Source organism: Centroberyx gerrardi, chromosome 8, assembly GCF_048128805.1.
Source record: "Centroberyx gerrardi isolate f3 chromosome 8, fCenGer3.hap1.cur.20231027, whole genome shotgun sequence".
In the NCBI taxonomy this organism is placed as follows: Eukaryota; Metazoa; Chordata; class Actinopteri; order Beryciformes; family Berycidae; genus Centroberyx; species Centroberyx gerrardi.
This window is the reverse complement of record NC_136004.1, coordinates 4,198,381-4,222,219: the sequence shown is the minus strand read 5'-3', so window position 1 is coordinate 4,222,219 and position 23,839 is coordinate 4,198,381.

Sequence of the window (23,839 nt, the reverse complement as noted above, 5' to 3'; positions counted from 1 at the left end):
GCAACATGCTGTTCCACACTCTTTCAGTTACAAGCGTTCATACCTGGCCCAGTACAACCAGTCAACTAGTCTTCTACTGCTGGACACTGAGCACATTGATTGGAGCATTTGGAGTTAAAGGGGCATTACGGGATTTATGACTTTTATTGCCCTCTATAGATAAGAATGGCGATGACGCGGCAAAAAGGCCACGCCTACAAAGTGCCGTACACGTGCGAAACCCTATTCAGTTTCTATGAGCAAAACAGTAATTCGACATTTTCTGTGGTTGCGTTTTCTGTGTTCGAATAGTTTATGTGAAATGTATTTGGTGTAAATAATTTGTCGTTACCTTTTCACGGTTGTCAAACAACAGCATTAAAGTGTGTCAAAATGCAAACACGACTCCTCTCTTGAACGGAAGTTTGCACGGACGGTTGCTAGCTTGTTAGCACTTTTTGACAAAAAATTATTTACGCCATATACATTTCACATAAATTGTGTGAAAAATCACCAATACCAACAGCAATCATTTCATGGAGAGTAATTTTCTTCAATAAATTGCAAAATGGATTCAGCCCTCATGTGTTTTTAATGGACATACCGTTGTGATACTGCCTGACCTGTCAGAACCAGCCAGATAAGAGTCAAATATTCTAGTGTGTGTATGTTTGTGTGTGTCTCTTTGTCTACAAGGCACAGCGGCTGAGTAAATCAGACAATTCACCAGCCACTTTCACTATTTCACTAGCCAACAGGATGTTTTACAACAGAATAAGTGATGCTCGAGTGGACAAACCTGTGCATAATCATGACTTTGTTGTCTTTTGCAGGGTTTGGTGTTAATTGGTAAAAAAAAAGAAAAGAAAAAAAAAGATAAGAAAAAGCCTTAGGGGGAAAACTGTTTTTCCAAAAATGGCAAATTGCAATCCAATTGGCAAAATTTGTAAAGCAAACACAGGAGAATATGTGCAGCACGTTTAGCATCAATCAGAGTTACGGTGGGGGAGTTACTGCTTTCCAAAGGTAAAATTTTTGCATGGTGGATTAGTGTAATATTTTTTGTGTAGTCAGCCACCACCAATATCTATAATTTTTGCCAAATGTAATGTGTCTGTCATATATAAGCTCACTGGAAATTGTTAAAACACAAACTGTAGGGTTGAAAATGTTCAACCCTACAGGCTTGAACTCCTAATTAAACCAAAAGCAATAAAGGCAAGTTAAGAAATATAACAAGGCTAGAACTTAAAGGGAGGTCAAAGACCATTGCATAGAAGCAAATCTATAAAAGTGAACATTAAAAATTGATTTTAAAGATGGATGGAAGATCTAAATAGGATCTGCAGATAAACCTGACCTTACTTGGACTACAGTCATATTTGAGAGTCAATTTAGTATATTTTTCTGTGATTGACAGCACAGTATATGAGTATCCTGCTTAAGCCCCGCCCATCTGGTACTCAGAAATTGATAGTAGCCTACAGTCAATAAAATAAGTTTATTCACTCCATTGAAAAGCATTGGCACCTCACCAAGCTTGCTGCCATACTTCTGGTAACACATTATAACAATATTATTACTTGCCCCAATAATGAGTAGTGTAGCGAATTACTATTTCAATTTCAGCAATAATAATACAATTACCCATAAAAGATAAGCCGTTACTTTTGTTCACTTCTTCTAAATATCAGACTGAAGTTGAATTATCCAAAGTCTATATCCCACCTCGTCCCTGATTTGTTTTCCTCATAATTAGCTGTCATCCTCTCACACTGAGCTCGTTAAGATGAGAAATGGCAGAAAAGTTGACTTTCTCTGTGTGGGAGTATTCACACCACTTTGATTTTTTCCGGTAGAAGACGACAAGAACGCCGGACACCAACGCCGTTTTCCTGATCTTTCGCAGGAGAGGAAAACGAAAGATGCTGGTTTCAGGAGGAAGAGAGGATCCTATCATTCATTTTGGGAGGGTTTTTAGTTGGTCCTAGCCCATGTAACTGCTGCAATTCACCAAAGCCAAAAGTGCTGCCTCTCTCCTTTCACCTGCTGGGTGAGATAAAGAGGTCGGCTCGGCGCACATGAAAAGCTTCATACATATTGAAGCCACAGTGGGTCTGATCCCACCCTCATTCATAATCCATATTCCTTAAGAGCCCCAAGAACAAAATACCTCTTAGTGCTGAGCTTTTGCTGTGCCACAACAATACGTTCTCTCGCCGCTGCTTAGTTTGGGGCGGTGAAAGGGTAGAGGAATAAAGCCGTGCAGCAGAAGTATAATGTGATTATGCATAAAGAGTCATAATGCATTTTGGTACCGGGGGAGGCTTTTCAGTGGCTGGATAGATAAGGTCATAGGACAAAGAGGAAGGATTGGAGGCGCCGTGGTTACATCCGGCTCCGTTGCACCATGCAAAGCGAGGCTGATGTCTATGCTCTCCCACGTGGCCTTATATGTAGGATTTTTTTTTTTTTTGAAGTGCACTCAACGCCAGTCATTTAGATTTCATCTCACGGAAAAAATAACAGAGTGACAAAGAGCGTTCCTATTCATAAATCGAATTTAAAAAACTGTGAAATTGTGTGTGTTTGCGGAATATAATAACTGCAAATAGTCTCCAAGTCTTAAAGTAATATCTTCATATCAATAAATAGCATAGTGATTCAACCTATATCCAGTTCATGAAAGCTTTTCCATTTGCTGTTCTGAACACCCAGTGTCTGGTGTCTGGTTCCAGGAGTTTATTATGTGATGAAGTGTTGTCATTTACTTTTTTGGTGTACCCACTTTCCCTCAACCTGCCTCATCTATTTATACTCATGTCAGTGATTTCCTACAATTCCCAGAATGCCTTTCAAAATGCCTTCCCCAGAGAAGGGGCGTGAACTTGTTGCTTTCAGCTGGTTTAGGTCGAGCGAGCAGCAGAGTGCAAGTTTTGCATTGCATTCTGGTCTATTGAGGCTCCTGTGGGTGGAGAAATTGGTCTCTCTCCTCTTCTACGATGGATTTCTCTCTGTATGATTGTTGAACGTCTCTTGGTGCAAAATGGTGGCTCTAGAAAGAAGCCCTCGTTCTTTGATTCTGAGGAACTGACACCAAAACCTGACGTTCACCGCTGACATTTTCTGCTCTCAAACTCCACTGTTGCTGCACTGGAAATACCTGGACGTGATGTCATGTTGTATATTTGGCCACCAAACAACAAAATGGACCCATAGCTGTTTTTTTTAACTGTATTGAAGTGTTTTAGGATGGATTTTCCCTTTAACTTGGTGGAGGGATATGTCTTATTTCAAGATACTGTCACTTGTTTCAAGAAAAATGTAGTTGTAAGACTCAGCGCTCAGACTCAGTCACTTGATAGATAGTTTTTTGCAATGTTGGACTGAACTGACTGAGATATGCCAGTGTTACCAACAGCATCCAGAGGAGAACAGCAGTCTATCTAGAGTGAATAATGCCATGAAGACAGGGGTTGGGTCATAGGGTTCGACCAATATGGGTTTTTGAAGGCTGATACCGATACTGATATTTTTGGATTGAAGCTGCTGATATTCAGTATCTTTAAATTTGACCATTTTTATTACCAAAAAATAACAAGGACTCAGTTTTCCCCTAGAATTGTAGTCTTGTCATGGTGGAAACAGCATTTAGACCATCATGGGACACTAAAACTCTCCATTGAAATTCTTTTAGGTGAGTTAGCAACTCACTGACAAGCTGATTTTGAATAAAAGGCCAATATCAGCCTGATGTATCGGTCTTGTTGGTCTGCATCTCTTTTTCCAACTCTCTCTCTCTCTCTCTCTATCTCTCTCTCTCCTGTCAGGTTGGGAAGTGACGACGATCCCGGACAGCTCCTTTTGCATGTGTGTGTGTGTGTGTGTGTGTGTGTGGGCGCACGCACGCACGTGAGGCTGTGTGTGTGTGTGTGTGCACTCGCTCATGTGAGTGATGGAGAGCTGATTAACAGAGTGGTGAGCGGGCCGAAAAAAAAAAAAAAACACACACGCCGAAAAACACACTCCATGCAAATGTGTTTGTCACTCTGACAGTATGTCTCAATTAAGGCCCCGAAAAGCCGAGCTGAGCCAGTCTGAGCTGCCTGCTTCACTGACCCCCCTTCTAACACACACACACACACACACATTAAGTCCACACACTTCCTTAAAGCGTGGCGAGGAACTGAAAAGAACAAAGCAGAGAGGGAGAGAGGAAGCCTTCAGCGGCGTGACAGCGGGGGAAATTCTTGAGCGGAGAGTCTGTACGGTAAATTGACAACTGGAGAGCCGCGGCGAGGCGGGACGGTAATGATAAGACTGGCGGGAGCAAGTGCGCCGGTGGTGCCAGCGCCAGCCGTAATGACAACAATGATGGCAAACAATAAACACGCAGACCCAACACTACCCCGCACCCCCCTCAATGTAACCCCCCACCCCTCCCCCCTCCCCCCCCCCACCGCTCCCGCCGTCACCGTCCGATCCAGCCGTTACCGCCGGGTTTGACGGCTACCGTGGCAGGACTCTCTACACCGGAGCGTGGTTTACCCCGGAGGACACACACACACACACACTCATAGAAAACACACTAGGCAAACTCTGCAAATACACACACACACACACATGGACATACACGCACAAAATACACAGGCAAACTCTGTACAGAGAGAAGCGCAAACAGACACACATGTATTGTACGCACACAAATACACAGGCAAACTCTGCAGACACACACACACACACACTTCACAAATTTGATTGCATGTGCAACTGTGCATGCCCACACACATACGTATATGCACATATAAACACAGACAAACTCTGCAAATAGACACACATAATTGGAGACACACACACACACACACAAAGTCTGTACAGAGTCGCAAATGATTGAACACATACCCATAAATACTGTACACAGGCAAACTCTGCAAACACACACACACATTTCACAAATTTGATTGCTTGTGCAACTGCACGTGCACACACACACACACACACACTCATGCACACATGTACACAGACAAACTGCAGAGAAACACACACACAAACACAGTGTTCAAAAATATCATTGAAGCTGTGCACACACACACACACACGCACACATATGCACACACTGAAATACACATACAAACTCTGTGAATAAACACACAATTGGACACACACACACAATACACAAACTGTAACGAGAGAGTTGCAAACAGAAACACATACACAAATACACAGGCAAACTCTGCAAATTTGATTGCGTGTGCTACTGGGGGCGCGCACACACTCACACACACACACACACTCACACACACACACACACACACTCACACCACTGTAGCAGGGAGCTGATGGTGAGGAGAGGCTGATGATGGCTGATGTGGCGGTGGCTGGCTGGGTAGCCGTTTAATTAATCTCCAGACAGACAGAGGCATCAGAGAGAGAGAGAGAGAGAGAGAAAGAAACAGAGACAGAGGGAGAGAGAGTAAGAGAGAGAGAAATACAGATAGAGACAGAAGCACCGACAGCCACACAGAGGCTCTGTCTGTCTTTCTGTCAGCCCTCAGGACACATCAGAAGACACACTGCAGGAATCTGAGAAAACGCTCCCAAGCCTCGGTTTATAGAAATACGGAGGGGACAACGGGACGGGTTGAAGTTTTGAAGGGTGGCTGGGTGGCTGTGTGCAGCGGGTGGGGGTGGGGGGATGGGGGTTCCTCGGAGTGGGCGGGAAGGGGATACTGTCAAGTTAGCGGCTTTTTTGTTCGTCATGACGCTGTCTGTCAGATAGAGTGACGCCGAATAGAGATATCACTTGTGTGGCCACCAGTCTGCCAAACAGCATCACCGGTACCCTTTGTTTTCTGCAGACAATCCTCACATACACAGGAGACACGTAGAAGCACACATGAGCGAAAGTGGAATCATATGAGGATGTCTTCCTATTAGGGATGGGAAGATATATCGCAATTCAATATATCGCGATACGACGATGTGACGATACGTATCGTGGGGCAGAAAAATGAATCGCGATGTTAGCTCCATTTTAATCTGCTGGCAAGCCAATGCCATCGCTAGAAAGATTTAGACTTTGTCAGACTTTGTTGTCACTGAACTTTTATTTATTACATTGTATCGTGGTTGTATTGAATCGTGAACCTCATATCGCGTATCGAATCGTATCGCGCGACAAGCGTATCGTCCCGTCCCTACTTCCTATGTACTGTATTTGGAAAGGAATGTGGCTATTGGTGGATCTAAAAGTCACTAGAAGATGGCAGATGTTGTCATACGGTATTTTACATATTAGCATATTTGCTACAGCTGATGCTTCGCCAAATGCTTTGGGAGTCAAGTCAGGTCAAGTTTATTTGTATAGCCCTTAGTCACAGTTACAGGCTCAAAGGGCTTTACAGTACAAACCCCCCTCCTCCCCGAGCCTCAATGAAAACCTCATTAGGGAAAAAAAAAATGTTTGGGTAGGGTTACTCAGAGAGGGATCCCCCTACCTAGATGGTCAGGTTGCAATGGCAAGAGTGGGTAGACAAAGATTAAATGTTGATAACAAAATGCAGCATGAGCAAAATATGCAGAATGAACACGGTAAAAATGCCTGGGTGAAACGGGGGATATCGACGCCATACCAACGGTTACCATCGTCATTGTCGTCATCATAGGAATGACTGGTGCAGCGAGGTCAGTGCAGTCTCTGTCGCCACGGACGACACTATGCTCCAAAACAGTAGCTAGGTTTGTTGTTGTTTGGGGTCTGAAAAGTCACTGAATCTAGAGACAAAGTTGCCAAGTTGCCAACAAAGTAAAGTAACATTCATGCAAAGCATGCATGCACAGCAAAGTCACATTCATGCAGTGCCATGCAGCCTTTACAACTGATCTCATAAAAAGTTGTGAAATGAGCACAAACTCTGAAATGCCGTGCCATGGACACGTGGAAAGTTACGTGAAAACTATGTTCCTCTGCAAAAAACTGAATTCTGTGACAATAACACAAATTGGATTCTGTGGCAACAGTAACAATTGGACACAGCATTTTCAGGTGATTGGCTAACGGTTAAGTTTACTAAAGTTAAGTAACTTTGGTTAAGGTTAGGATTAAGGTTATGGTTAAGATTAGGCAGCTAAAACAACTTGGTTATGGTTAGGGAAAGGCTTTGGTCATGGTTAAATAAGAAAAACTTTTGCAAAAACATGTAGAAGCTGGGAACTGAACTGGTGTTAAGTCGTGTTCATTTCACGTATTCGTATGAGATCAGGTTGAGCCTTTAGCTTGCTAGGTAGCCTAGCGATTATGAATTTACCCAGTATGTCCTCAGTATCTTGTATGTAAGCCACAACAGGCAGCATAGTTCCTGCCAAACCATTTTTTAAGCCATTTTTTCTTTGCCAATATAGTCTAATTTGAGTCTAAGAGGAGTTTGATCATATAGGGTTCCAGGGTTGACAGGGGAATTTGGTATCAAATTGAAGTATAGCATTTAGCAAGCATGTAACAAAGCAATTGTGAGCAATTGGAGCAACAAATGGTACAATTGGTTATAATAAAATACCTTCTAAAAGATGTTAATTTATATATTTTTGTGTCTGCAAATCTAGATAGTACGTTGCCTTAAACAGTGTTCACAACCTCAGAGAAAATCTGCCCTAAACTTTGTGATAAAAAAGGCGTTCAGCTAAAAGTTTATAATAATAAATAAATAAAAAAGTAAAAATATGTAAAATCTCATATGTAGTTTAAAGTCCTGTATTTTGTCTATGAATGTGCATGTACATACATTTACTGTGTTTACAGTAAGGTTTGACCGATATGGGTCTTTGAAGGCCAATACTGATACATTTGGATTGAAGCTGCCAATAACCAATATTTTAATTTTTATATTTTTAATTTTTACTATTTTCTTTCCAATTTCTTTTTTTTTTTTTTAATGCAAGGGATTCAGTATTTCCCAAGAATTGTATTCTTGTCAGGGTGGAGAAGCCTCTGAAACAGCATTTAGACACAAAAACCAAAACTATCCAAAACTCTCCACTGAAACCAATAATAATAGTAATAGTAGTAATAATAGTAATAGTAATAATAATAACAACAATAATAATAATAGCTGATCAATTAAATAAATATGTAATCAATCAAACTGCATCATATCCATCATATCAGAGGTGGATGATGCTGACTGGACCAGATCAGATTTTTAATAAAGGACCAATATCGGCCCTAGATATCTAACCCTAGTTTACATAACATGTTGTACATCCTGTTTGTGATGGCACTGTGCAGTGTGTGTGTGTGTGTGTGTGTGTGTGTGTGTTATTATGGTTTACATGTACAGACCTGCACATGCGTGAGGCTGTGCTTACCTGTATGGGGTGGGTGTGTCTCTGGTCCCCTGGCATGGAGGGCTTGGTAACGGGGCTAATTGGGTGTAAAGGGAGGGGGTTTGGCCAGTGTGTGTGTGTGTGTGGTGGGGGGTTGTGTGTGTGTGTGTGTGTGTGTGTGTGTGTGTGAGGCTATAGCATCAGCTGCACCTGATCTGGCAGCCTGATTAAGCTGTGTAATCTCCTGCATGAAACAACAGCTGACCAGCTCCCCGGGGAGGTGGCCACACACACACACACACACACACACACACACCTGTGCTGGTGGCCATGACAGCAGGCACCTTGCGCTCCCTGAGGAAGGCATTCTCTATCACACACCTGGTATCTACAGCTCCCCTGTCTCAAAGGTGAAACCTCACAACAGAAAAACAGTTGAACGAACCAACAGTGTTTTTTTTTTTGCAAAGGTCTGAAATCACAGCTGTGGTTGTGGGAAGATGAAAATGGGTTTCCAAATGATATATATATTTATAGATATATATATATATTTGATCTAGACTGGTAAGCTCTAATTTGGTGTGAAGCTGCGGGGCTGCGTCTCCTACTCTCTGCCTTCGTAAATAAGTCCACAATATCAATTTTCATCTCCAGCAGTGATGTAGTGGGAAATAAAAAGGTGGGCAAACTACTGCAGGCACTTGAGTCAGTGCAATGACATATTATAAGGGCAAAAACCATTGATATAAATACAAAAAGGGATGATAGTATCTGGAAAGAATTATGGTTTATTTCCTCCATGCAGCTTACTGTATATCAGTGCTACTCACCATAATGTAAAATCTGAATTTAAATCATAAAATATACATTTGAGGTTGGTAAACTGTTTCGAACCACTGCACTATGATAGGCCCTACCTGTGCCTGTAGTAATAAGAGAGCAGGTAAGTTTTCTTAGCTCCCATTGGTAAAACAACAGGAGTTTTTCCACTTTTTTCAGCATAAATTGAGGCGAAACGGTCAGGAACATGAATTTTAATACAAAAACACACCATCAGCACAGCGCACCCCCGATGAACGCTATCGTCCAGATGTCGGGCGTGTCGGTTATTGTGCTTTAGAATAAACTAATTTGAGCATTATTCTGCTTCCCCACTGGAGGTATCGGATACAGACACACACACACACACACACACACACACACACACGACTCCAATCATTTCCCTCCCCCGGCAGCGTGTTGTGGGAGCCGGTCAGCGGCGTCCGTCGATTGATTGAGTGAAGAGGTGGAGGAGGAGGAGGAGGAGGAAGGAGCCGCAGGCCATGAGCAACAGAGGAGGCGAAGACCTATCGGAAATCAGTGCACCATGAGCATTTCGGGCCCCATATGGGCAAACACGCGCTCGGGCGGACGCCGCAGCCCTCTGCAGCGCGGCCCCCGATCGCACACCGAGAGGGAGAATATTAACTCCATGCAGCGGCCGGAGTGTCAGCAGCCTAATTCCACATTATTCCCTTCATTTACAGTAGCATCGATTTCATCTGGTCGTCTCTTTGAGAGCCGGCTCTCTTTTTCAGGATGGTACGGAGGCAGAAACACATCCATAAATATGACACAGAAAATACACAGTAGGCTACAATGCAGTCACCAAGTCAGCAACATACAGGGAGGAACATTATTATTACTCAGTTATTGTTATTGCTTTTATGTGTAACAATGTATAATTATTTTGATTCCTTTATAAGAAAAAAACAGAAGAAAAACACTAAGATTTTCATTATTTACTTTCAGCTATACAAATTGCTTTTACGTTAGAGTGTTTTGACTTAGACTGTTGTATTCAACTCTTGTTAAGAAAGTAAACATTTTTGCAATTGGACTTTTGGCTCTAAAATATTTCGTTTCAGAAATAAAGCCACTGAGACAACTTACCCACGTGACAACATGCCTCGCTCTCCCCTACCAGAAACCAGTCTTACTAGTCCTGTGAACTGGTTCCAGTCGAAGAGTCGAGGTCTTCTAGATAAATATAATGCAATGTGTTATGTGCCAAAAAGCAATATTCCTACCATCATAGTCTGTGCATTCAACATCCCTGCATTCATTTTGTTGGCATGTAACAAAAATAATCATGACTATTATACTTTTTTTGCAGTTAATACTAGGATTTGACTGAAATGGGTTTTTTTTAAGGGCGATACCGATATCGGCTGCTGGCCGATATTCAATATCTTTAAATTTGACCTATTTTAAGTATAATTTGAAGTATTTTTTTATTCTTAAACTTCTTAAACAGCATTTAGGCCATCATGGGACACTAAAACTCTCAATCCAGACTAATGACATTCTTTTAGGTGGGTTAGCAGATCCAGGTTTCACTGCAGGTTTTACAGACTGTTGAGTAAAATCCTCCCACAGCACACTGGAATGATCTCTGATCAGACATCTGTGAAAATAATCATAATAAAAACATACTGACTAGCTGTGGTCAGGGAGGAACCTCCATCATATGAGAGGTGGACGACTTTGACTGGCTGAGATCTGATATTCTAACAAAAGGTCAATATTGGCAGACCGATATATTGGTCTAACCCTCCAATATGCATACAGCCTATTGAAACCACTTCGCGTCTCGGCTTAAATAACCACAACCCACCGAGTGTATTCCGCACCTGCGTGTCATTTTCACACACGCGGGGTAAAACGGAACACCGGTTTACATCTGCGTGTCAATATCAAGAAACGCAGCGAGACCTTCCGACCTTCTTCGGAGCAAATCCCAGAGAGGAGCGAGTCCTATAGATACAAGACAACAAACACACTCTCCCCACTCCAAACAACATCTCCAAAGGTACAGCCGCTGTGGTTAATTAGAGCCTATTTATAGACTGTGTGTGTGTGTGTGTGGGGGGGGGGTGTGGGGGGTGAAACCGTGCTGCAGTACTCGACGGGGCCTCTGGATGCCAGTGTGGTGTCAGTAACAACGCGCCTGGAGAGGAGGAGAAGAAAGAGAGAGAGAGGAGGGGGAGGGGGGGGGGGACGGGTGATGAAAGCGACACCGGAGCCAGCAAAAGGCGAGGAGGAGCTGATGTTCAGAGGCGAAAAAAAAAAAAAACGACTGGAATCTCTTCTTTTCTTCGTCTCTCTGTTGTCGGGGTCCAGCTGCACCTCCCGGTTTCCCCCTCTTCCTCACTCTGCGGCGCACGCTTCCCGTCTTCTCCCTGTGTTTTCCAGTGTGTGATGGAGGTAGACCATGGTGTGGCAGACTTGTAGGCTGCCTAATTAATGCTCCAGAGCCTAGTAGGTGTGTGTGTACGAGCGTGTGCGCGTGTGTGTATGTGCTTCCACTATCCCCGTGTATGCGTTTGTGATGATGCGTGGTGTGTGTGTGTGTGTGTGTGTGTGTGTGTGTTTATGTGTGTGTTGCCGCCCCCCCGGGGTGTGAAGCAGACTGCAGGGGCTGGTGCAGGAACAGAGCTGGGATCATGGAGGCAGCACTGCAGGCATCTGCCCCCAGGAAGCAGCACCAGCCCCGCACAGCTGGCACCAAGGCCTTCATGAGCCAGGAAATGGCACACCTCCCCGACGAAACCCCCAACCCCCCCCCCCCCACACACACACACACACACACACACACTCCTTCACACACACACACACATACACACACCTCACACCCCCTCCACACACTCCAGCATGTTCATCAAACAAGTAAACATCATCGATTCCTTAGGAGGAAAAAAAAAGAATAGGGAAACAAATAAGGTGCGTATTAGATTAGGAGGGGTTTTATTTAGTCCTGGTTGCTGTTGATCTGTCATTCATGCGGTTTCATTCTGTAAAACAATTGGGGAGACAGCTTACATGATGTAAAAATGTGTAGCATTTGAGAAATTGGCGTTATTTTTGAGTCGAAGGCGTATTTCTGACATTAATTCCAGCCCATTTATCATGTACCACGACTGAGAAAACATCGGAATTGCTTAAGAATCACGTTCAACATATTTACATACAAAAATTCTTTAGGGAATTCGACGATGGACAATTTGACAATTACAACCTCCCCCCCTCCCCCTTTTCCCCTATGCTGAAAGCCTTGGATTCCCTAAAGAATATGCCAAGCATGACATAAATGCATGTGTATCTATCTCCCTCTCGCTGGATTTCATGTAAATGCGCTTTGATTTATCGTATGTGTGTGTTATGAGTGGGTGTTTATGCATGTGCGCGCTCTTGCCCGCGTGCGAGAACGCTCCGCGAGAGTTCAGGACGCGTATCCGCGAGTTCCGCGGGGTGCCGTGTCCATCATCCTCCCCGGCCGGTAGACAACCAGCCGGCAGAGCGACAGGCCCTCACCTTGGATTACTCCCGTGCTGAGGAGGCTGCTCTGGGCCTGGCCGCCAGGGCGAGCGGGGCCCGGCTAACAGGCCCGGGCCTCAGCCATCCTCTCCGCACCCACACACAGGCAGGACTGCGGGGTACAATTAGGCGGACAGGACGCCATCCTACCGCTCACCTGTCAGCCAGACTGGCTACGTGCGTGGGGTGCAAATTGACGCGAGTGCCACAGCCGGGCCGACAGGAGATCCGCGGCGGGGACAAATCTCCCTAACAAACCCCGGTGTCCTGTCAGTCAGAGCAGGGGCCACCTCGCATTGACCCCCCGGACCAGGCGTCGGGCTCTGCCTGTTTCTCGGCGCTCCCCTGGCAGACGCCGGCCACCGCGGGCCCTGTCACTGAGCTGAGATGACATGGTCACACGCAGGCACAGCCAGCACCACCATCAGCCCTCTCAGTCATTACCTTCCATCAGCCGACCAGAAAATAGACTGGTAGAATCTGTAGGGGAAAATGACCTAAAGGCCTGACCTGAAAATGGCACAAAAAGCTGAGAGATGGTGCGACTCGCTCCCAAAATAATAGTCTGTGTCAGCGCACCTGGCCACTAGCCACCGGCCATATCGGTGCCTCCCAAACAAGACAGACGTGCACAATTGTCAGAGGTTGTGTTTAGAAATTGTCTCCAGCCTCAGCACTATACGGTTTGAAAAAGAAAAGAGAGGAGGAGAGGATTCAAAGTCGTTTTTTGTTGCGAGGCTTCGCAAACAAAAGTCGATTGTTAGCGACGGGAAAACGAAAGAAAACTTCTTTGGCGCGGTCAGCGGAAGAAACAAGAGAGAGGAGGAAAAAAACAAAAAAAAAAAACAATCCTTGGTTCCTGACAAAAGATTACGGTGGGCAGGGAGCAGGAACTCAGCTAATCCAGTTGTCTGACTGCGATCTGCCATTTGGAATGTTGCAGGGGTAATGCACCGCTAAATTTACTGACGTTTGCGCTAATCCATTTAATTCTCTTTTAAGGGGGAAAGTGTTCACATGAGTGAGCGGCGCGTTTTTTTTTTTTTTTTTTTTAATGTTGATGATTTAAAGATGGAGGGAGTTATGGAAGCGGACAGATCTGTGTGCACGCAGGCCCGGGCCCGGGCCTGGGCAAGGGGGATGAAGATGCTGAGGGTAGCGGTGGGGTTGGGAGGGTGGAGGGTGTGTGTATGGAGGGGGGTGGGGGGTGAGACAGGATGACTGCAGGTTATCACGGCTGGGAAGGCCATTTCTTTCTCTCTCTCTCTCCCTCTCCCTCTCTTTCTGTTTCCCTCTCAAAATAGAGATCGGAGCCGAGGAGGAAGGTAGCACTCAATTAGGCTTTCCATATCCTTTAACACAAGTAATGGTTCTCCATACCGGGGACTATATGGGAGCCAAATGCTGGGGCTGTATGCAGGGCCGGTCCCCCTGGCGAGGCGGGCTCATCCCAGCCCATTGTTCTCTATCAGTGGACAAGGCTGATTCCTGTAATTAGCTGTCAGCGCAGAGCCCTCAGCAGCTTAGCGCTGTCCGCTCAAATCAAACTAATGAAATGCAATCCGCTCAAATGTCCTGGATGCATATCTGTAACAGGCCCGCGCACACGAGAAGGGAGGCAGGGGGAGCCTGCGCCGCGGCAGGGAAACATCCCCCCTTTGCCAAACTTAGGATTCAAATCCACGCTCATTAATCCGTTAATTCAGCACATTTTTGACAGCCAATTAATGCGGATGAGGAGTGGGTGATCTGGGCAGGACAGGAGGTGCCTGAGCGCGGTAAGAGGACCAGGCGTGAGGGGGTGAAGGGCTAGCGTACCCCAGCATCACTCAACCATTTCATTCTCCACAGTGATCCTGGCAACCAACAACCCCTTAGTGTAGTGTAATAATTCCCTGTACGGCAGCAGCGCAGAGTTTTATTCTCTTAATCCGTGTTTGAGATGACAAAAAATATTGTGGATGTTCCTCAAGAGTAGCAGGCTGCATCGCTCCGCCGAGACGTTCCGTGCTGAATTTCACAATTTTACGTTAGACTTGTCGTATGGTAAAAAACTCCCATAAGACAAGTCTTCTATGTAGATCCACATAGAAGACTTCTTCTATGTCTTCTATGTACATCCTCACACTTTATCTCATGCCTCTCTGGCTACGTTTACATGTGCGCAATAATGCGTCTTTTGCGTACAGTCCATGTAAGACAACGCTGTGATTCGTTTGCATGATTCTTATTCGTCAAATAATCCAGTTTATTGCGAGTATATAAACGGAAATGACAAAAAACTGACAAAACAACTTGAGCTACATCACCAAGTAAACACCATGAAACTCCTCACATCACACTTAAAGAAATGTAATGAAGATCTATGCTAGGGTTAGACCGATATATCAGGAAACTGCTATATGGGATTGATATCAGCCTCTTATTGGATGTCGTTATCATTGGATATCACCTGCCGATATGACCTACATAACAGTCTATTAAACCTACAGTGAAGTTTTATTTCCATTTTATTTATTCATTTAACTGATCACTAATGATATATCCAAGAGTGTCCCTGCCATTGAATAGTCTAAATGCTGTTTCAGAGGCTTTCCACCCTGACAAGAATACAATCCTGTGGGGAAACACTGAATATTTGTATTTCTTTTGGAATGAAAATTGAAAAATTTGCACAAAATATCAACTATTGGGCAGCTTCAGTACAAAACATTTCATCATCGGCCTCCAATAACCCACATTGGTCGAACCTACATGTTCTAACCAGTCTCTATGAATTAGAGTGATTACGCTTAACTAAGTAAGAGCATAACTAACATCAGAGTGAGGTGTTTACATGGGTCCTGCCTTTCTCACATTATTGTTTTTACTTTGTCATTACACAAATTATTTTTTGTGTTCATGTTAGGGATGGGACGATACATCGAATTTCAATGTATCGCTATACAAAAATGTGACAATACGTATCGTGGGGCAGAAAGATGAATCGCGATATTAGCTACATTTAATTCTGCTGTAGTAATCACAAATTTCACAAGCTCTCCATCCAAATTATATTATTGTCACTTTGTAATGACATTTTTAAATTGTTGCTTAGATTCTAGCAAGGCAATGCCATCGCTAGAAATATTTGTGTCTCAGAAATAAACATAATTCTGCACAGTCAGAACTTTTATTTATTACATTGTATCGTGGTTGTATTGAATCGTGAACCTCGTATCGCGTATCGAATAGTATCATGAGATCAGCATATAGCGCATGTAAACGTGGCCTTGGCCTATAATTGCGCTGTCTTGCTCATTTCATTCATCTCTTCCCTTCGCTTCTCCCTCTTCCCCCCCCCCCCCCCCTCCTCCTCCGTCTTCTCCTCTTCCCTTCCTTCCTCTCCCTCTCCTCTGCCGTGTTGACGTGTCTGCGGTGTGATCTGGATGCGATGGAGGGCCTGGGGGCATTAAAAGCAGGCTGGCTCCGCTGTAGTGTTGGTGGGCTCGGCGCTCTCCGCTGAGCCGTGATCAGATGGGTCCGGGGCCGCTCGGGGGGGAAGTCGGCCCCGGGCGCTCCACAACACCGCCAGCCCCGCCATGTGTGAACACTTGTTCTCTTCAATTAAAACAGTCATCTGAATATTCAAATCGCATCGCTTAATGACAGCTCTCCGCCACGCATGCGTGAAATCGAACTAGGGGTCAGTCAAGCCCGACGAGGGGCCGAGACGGGCCGACCCAAACTGCTCTAAAAAATTATAATACATTTTTTTTTAAAGTCTAGAAAAATCTTGAAATATAGGTTTTTTTTATTGTTGTTTTGTTTTTACAGTAGTTCTATAGATACTGAGATTAATTGAGAGTGTAGAATCAATGTAGATCAATGGATAGAGCAAGGCACTAATACTAACACTGCCAGGGTTGAGGGTTTGATCCCCACCTATGCTAAAAATGTATGCATCCATTGTACAGTAAGGTTTATAGGTGCCACCAAATGACTTTTTGGGAGGAAATTATTTGGAAGCAGCTTTATGGTTTTCAAAAAATTTTCATTTTTATCCTTCTGGTATGCATTTTTTGTTATATTTGTGTTCATGATTCTTATTCTTTATTATTATTTTTATGTAGTTGTCTGTATTGCGCTGTCTGTAATATACAGTATTATTAATGTATAGCATTAAGACTATATGTAAGTTGTAATATTGTTTTAGGTTCTATTGGTCCCCAAGAAGAATAGCTGTTAATAGATAGATACATAAATAAATAAATAAATAGAGAACCACAAGAACCAGTAAATGGAAAAGAAGCACTTAAATAAAAATAAAAATTCTAAAACTTCTTGTTGATAAGAAATGTCTAATAGACCTAAGTGATTTTCTCAAATAACCCAAAAAACGAACCTAATTGCATTCCTACAGTGTAATATTCATCTTCTTTACACTGTATATCATTAAGCTCTCACCTCTCAAGGACTACATGACGTTGTCCATGTCAATATGGAAATAATGTGCACCTATGAAAAAGTGAAATATTATTTTTCTAGTTTTCTGCCTGAGAAATGCATCTGTAATCTGACATATTGGGAGCTTGCTTGCTTTTACATTAACAATGAGTGCATCTGTAGAATAAGCTTCAATTCCTAGATCACCAATTAAGTATACCAATCACCAGTAATCACCAATAATAATAATAATGATAAACATATTCATGCATACTTGTGTGGAATGTGCTCAAAATGTGGACTGCACTGACTGGACAAGACCTGATTTTTAATAGAAGGCCAATATAATAATTATAATAAATCTATCTATCTATCTAACTATTTATTTACACTCAACCTTGAGACATCTGAGGTTCAATAGTTGGAAGGCCTGGAGTCACTGTGTGTGTGTATGTGTGTGTGTGTGTGTGTGTGTGTGTGGCGTATGAATGTGATGTAAAATGGCAGGTTTCATGCATTCACCCCACGCTGTCACACAACACTGATGGAAGTGTGGCCAGCCGTCCCCGGCCACCACTCACTATGGGTGAAGTAGACCTCTCCATCAGTGTGTATGTGTGTGTGTGTGTCACTGAATTGTCCACTATATGCATTTCTGATTGAGCAGATACACACTTGAGTAGTTGGCATGCAATGCACATTATGTCTGTATGAGTTTGTGCATGCAAGCAATGTGCGCTCACCAGTGTTGGGGGTAACATACTTTACGTTACTTTGTGATGTGTTAGGTTACTTTTTTGTGGTAACTAGTAACTTAATGTGTTAGTTTTTCAATTCTTGTAATCCTAGTTCCTTTTTAAAAAATTTGAATGGTGTCACTTTCATTTTTCTTTCATATTTCCTTTTTTATTAGCACAAATTGAAAAAAAAGTAGAAAAAAAGTGAAAGTCCTGTGGTATCTGGTACAGAAAACATGCTGCTAATGGAAAAAAAAGTTTTAAAAACAGCAATAGCCTTTCATTGCTTTTTAAAACAATGACTGAGCACAAGCCATATTACTATGGCTTATTTGGAAGTGGGTAATGCAAAAGTATTAGTTACATTGTAAGGTAAGTGACAGAGCAAAGTAACTAACTAATAAAAAAAAATAACTTTCCCCAACACTGGTGCTCGCGAGTGAATCCATGTGTTTCTGCGCTTGTATATGCATGTGCTCGTACTGTATATATATATGTGTGCGTGTGTGTGTAGGTGTGTGTGTGTGTGTGTGTAGCTACAGTGTGCATGGTACTCGCAGCTCATCTGAGCATCTGGGGAATTGAAAAAGCAGTCAAGTTGTTCATTTGAACCTGGCCATATTGAGGCCTGGCCGACTGGGCTCAGGTATGGCAGCTTTTAAATACAGCTCATTACTCAAAGGCTGCGAAGCCCAGGCCCTTTAATTTGTGGAGCTTGGCAGCTGGACCACCTGGCCACACATTAAACACTAAAGGCTGCTCTCCCTAATGGCCGCAGATTAGATCATTACCTTAACAAATCAGAGAGGAGTCTGCCTGGGCCGAGCTGGCAGCCAGGAGAGAGAGAGAGAGAGAGAGAGAGAGAGAGAGAGAGAGACCGGGTAAGTTTACATGCAGCGACCCACATGTATAAATGTAAACATCATAACTTGGTTAGAATAACCCAGTAAGCTCATACTCTGATTATGAGAAACCTGGTTCAGATACCTGGCTTACTCCCATAATAAACAGTTAAACATCTTACCGCTTTCACTTTCGGTTTTAACATGCAAACGCAGACTCGCACAGCATTATGGGTACATTTTGATAGCAACACCGAACACACTTATATCGTTAAGTGTGTGATACCCCATCCTGGCTAATTGTCTAGTGTGACAATGTGCAGTTCCTTTTCACAATCATTTAGGATTTTAAACGTATTGTAGTGTGTCCCTCCCCTACCTCCTTCCTTCACCTGTGTTTCAACTGTCATGAGGGTGAGTAGATAATGACGGAATTTTCATTTTTGGGTGAACTAAGGTTTAGCGAATTGATGCCCCTTAGATTCATAACTGGGAATAGCTATAGCACTCATCATTGTACCTGATACAGAAGATGGCTTTCTCTTCATGTAAGAAGTGAGTTCCCATAGCTGATTATCAATAAACGTTGTTGTGCGTTCTTAAGATAAGATAAGATAAGATAAGATAGCACTTTATTAATCCCCTTGGGGAAATTCAGGTGCCACAGCAGCAACTGGCAGACATGGAAAACAAGTAGCCTACAGTAAGTACAATAAGTTAATAAAAAGAAGAGGTAGATAAAAACAATAGAGGTAATGTACATAATATAGAGACTATGGAGACAGTGCAAAAATGCAAATAATAATAATAATAATCATAAATGCGTATTCTTAAATATATATTCTGTATATATACATAATCAGGAGTTCGGTCATTAGTGCGGATGGGGGGGGGGGGGGGCTCTGAGGGGCTAGGGTCCAAGTCCAGGTCTGAGTCATGTGCAGGGTGTGGGGGTGTGTGTGTGGCGGGGGGGTCAGGAGTTATGACTGGCTGGCACCGGGGTCGCTGATGTTGTTGAACAGTCCAATGGCCGCCGGCACAAAGGAACGCTTGAGCCGCTCTGTCCTGCTTGTGTCCTTGACGCGTTTTACACATTTTACGTAATATCTAACCGCCGAAGCACGATTCCAAAACAAAAGAACGACAGGATGGAGGAAAGATAGAAAACCTGGAAGTTTCCTTGCCAACCTCAGAATATCGAGGATGCATCGGATGGAGACTTAACCGACGAGAGCGAATTGAAAGCCCCAAGGAAGCTTTTCTGTTCACTTTCATGAGATCGTTCTCCCCAAAACAACTTGGGAAGAATGTTCTCCACAAGGACACAAGTATCGACTTGGCATTCTTGGATTTGTTAACCAGCCCATCCTAAGCACACCTTCAACCAGACCAGAGTGGAGGTACTAATCAGTGAACTCAGCTGCTGTAGTGTTTGGTTGGAATGAAAACCTGCAGACTCTTCCATGGCACAGGACTGGACACCACCGGCTTAGAGGGAACATTGCTGCTAACTATTGGGACTTAGGGTTACTTTTCTTGAACGTACGTACTTTCCCCTGTATTAGAAGTAAGCTACTACGGCTAAGTCTAAGAGGAAAGGGGGATATTGTGGTAACTGGTTTCTTCAAGGCAACAGGGTGACTCAATCGCAGGATATCAAAGGTTCATAGGGTTAGGAAACAGATTAACCTGGATAAGACCTTTACTGGACTTTGGCATGTAAATGTAGCCAATGGCTACAGAGAGAGAGAGCAACTTAGAACTTATTACAAAACTGCTAAGGCTGTAGGTTATTAGGAGTCCTGCAAGCAACAATATAGAGTTAGGGTCATTACATGAAAAACAGTCTCATAAAATTTTGGGAAATGAGCATGAACTCTACAGATTATGTGTTGGAGCAGGAGTCCCTGGGCGTCAATTGGGTGTGGCAAGTTGTGGGCACTCTCATATCTTAACCAAAGTAAGTCTAAATTTGATCTCAAGCATAAATTGTCAGAAATCTATTCGGAAGCCATATCTAAAACAAAATCACATCAGGAAACATTCAGGACCGATGTTCGCTCTAAGCTGATAGTTTGATGACCTATGTTTAATAATTTATCATCTTGAGCAAATAATAATACCTTGTCAGTCATCAGTCGTTGCTCCACTTCTCCCCGGAAATATGCTGGATTTAACTAACTGGTGGCAAATGTAATTGCTGGGACATTGCCACTTTAGGAATAGTTCACCCAAAAATGAAAATTCTGTCATTATCTACTCACCCTCATGCCAGTTGAAACACAGGTGAAGGTGATGGTGATTCACATGAACTCACAAGGTCTGGGTGCGTGAATGTTTTTGAAAACAATGGCAATAGTGAAGAGCTGCACTAAATAATGGTGTAAATATCGGTCTTTTACACTCACTGTGTGATCGTTTGGCTTTAGAAGACTTGCAGAGACTGCACAAGCTGTTTGGAGTAATTTTATGGTCATTTTTTACTCTTTTTGGAACTCCAAAGAACCAGTCCCCACTGACTTCAGTTGTTTTGGAGAAGGCTGCTACAGAGTTGTGCTGGCAACTTCCTTTTGTGTTATGTGGACAAACAAACTTCACCTGTATTTCAACTGGCATGAGGGTGAGTCGATCATGACGGAATTTTCATTTTTGGGTGAACCATTCCTTTAAGGTTTAGGTGAATTGATGCCCCTTAGATTCATAAGTGGGAATAGCTATAGCACTCATCATTGTACCTGATACAGAAGATGGCTTTCTCTTCATGTAAGAAGAAGTCAGCATTAGTATTTATCTATAAAGCCGTTCTCCATCATTACATCACTATTTGACTGGACAGTTGGAACCTCGGACTTAGGAAAGACTGCTTTTAAGGGTATGATCACATCTACAGTTTGTTTTCTTGGGTCTGAACCACTGACTTTGTTGCATTTTTGTATTTGGTTGGTTTAGGTCCACACTGCCCAATTACAAGTAAACCACAGCTTGTAAACAAAAGTCACATGACTCACAAGTAGTTTGTTTATTGGACAGTTGTGGCAACCTGACATCCTGTCTGGTTAGAGATTTTGGTCAAAACAAATCCAATTCCAGTGCCTGTGAGGTCAACGTGTTCTCCCAGATTTAAATAAAGGCGTTAATCGTTCAAGAGACACCCCATCTGTCAAAAAGCACCTGATTACATACCAAAAATTCATGAATTGAGACGGAAAAAGAGCTAGAAACCAGAGATAAAGTGACAGGAAAAGGGTTGAGAGAGAAAGAGAGATCCGGCGATGTACGCTGCCGTACGAATGGAAACGATGCTCCATGTGCAAGCTCGCCTGAGTGCGAGTGTGTGTGTGTCAGTGTGAGGTTTCACTCTATGTGTGTGTGTGTGTGTGTGTGTGTGTGTGTGTGTGTGTGTCCGACCAAATCTGCTGAGCGGCCTGTGGATGGAGCGATGCCCGTCCCCGGTCTGCAGAGTATTCCTTCTGGGTCAAAACTAATTGGTGCGGCAGCGTTTGAGACTTTGCTCTGATAATGACCACAAGCACTCCGGCTGCTCTACGCATGACCGACCTCAGCGCTGCCGACCCGACTCCCGATCTACACCCCTACCGCACCCCCCGGTTACCCCTCCACCCATGAGCACACGTACACAGGCCAGTGACGGGGCAAGGGATGAGGAGGGGAGGGGGGCAGGAGAAGAAGTGGCCAGAACTAGGTTAGACAGAAGATGGGAAGATGGAAGATATATAGAGGTCGTAATGATATCCTATGAACTTCTTGAATGCATTGGGATATTATATGAAAGGCGCTTTCGTTTGCCATAGGGTTTGACCCATATAGGTTCTTGAAGGCCAACACTCAAGCTGACACTGTTGGATTGACGCTGCTGATAGAAGATATTTTGTGCCCAAGTATTTAAGAATGTTATTCTTGTCAGGGTGGAAAAACCTCTGAAACAGCATTTAGACCATCATGGGACACTAAAACTCTCCACTGAAAGTCATACTAAATTGTTTTAGGTGGGTGAGGCAGGTTTCACTGCAGGTTTTACAGACTGTTGAGTAAAATCCTCCCACACCACACTGAAATGATTCCTCTGGTCAGTCATCTGATATGAAAATAATAATAATCAAAACATATTTACATAAAAATATTTTAAATGTCGCACTTTGGTGAGAAGTTCAGTTATGTGTTGTAATCGTTGGCCTGGCTTTGCAGCGACAAAGAGAAACTTGACCTTGCAAAACTCCCATCCTCCCTTTCCTCTCCTCCCTCTGCTCTGTATCTATCAAGACCCCCCCCCCCCACTCCCTGACAGATACGGACTTCCTGCAGATCAGCTGCTCCCCCCCCCCTCACCCTCCACTAGCCTGACATGCAGTCCTCTCCCCTCCCAGCGCCCCGGCGCCGCCTGGCTCGCTGCTGTTTAACACGACAACAGCCCAGAAAGTAAACAGGGACATTATTCCACACCACTACACCGCGCACAGTCCCTCTTTAGCCCAGCGCCACTCCCCAGCATGCTGAAAGGGCTGAGGGGGTTGCCTCTCCTCCTCCTCCTCCTCCTGCTCCCCATCCTCCTCATTTCCCCCCTTGTTGTTTTTCTCCATCTTCTTCCAGTCATGCATGTTTTACTGTGGCTAAAACGTGCGAGAGGGGCTCAGGGTGTAATCCAGTCAGATCCTCCGAATGCCTGCCGGGGGTATCGGAGTAACTGTGCTCCCACGAGGCAGAGCAGCGAATACACATATGCACGCATCTACATACTCTCTCTCTCTCTCTCTCTCTCGCGCTTAACCACACCACATGCCCCCTTTTCCTCAACACCAGTCAGGCAGCGCTGGCTAAGTGTATGCACCTGGCGGAGGATGTATATCTCGACCTGCTGATTTACATGGGAGTTAAGCTGCCGTGATGCATGGCGCTGAAATGTGTGGGAGCAGGGAGGCATGTGAGACACGCCGGAGTTCAAAGCTATGCGGCGCGAGAGGAGAGGGGAGAGGAGGGGTTTTTTTTTGGGCCGGAGAGGAAGCGGGTCAGCAGGAAGCGAGGGATCAGCCTGCCGGGTCAGGAGGGTGGATGGATAGATGGATGGACGGGAAGATAGAAGCAGAAGGGGCAGAGATAGAGGGCGGCGAGGTCCGCTCGAGGGGCGACTTTACACCAGCGGGTCTCTGAAGTGTCAACATC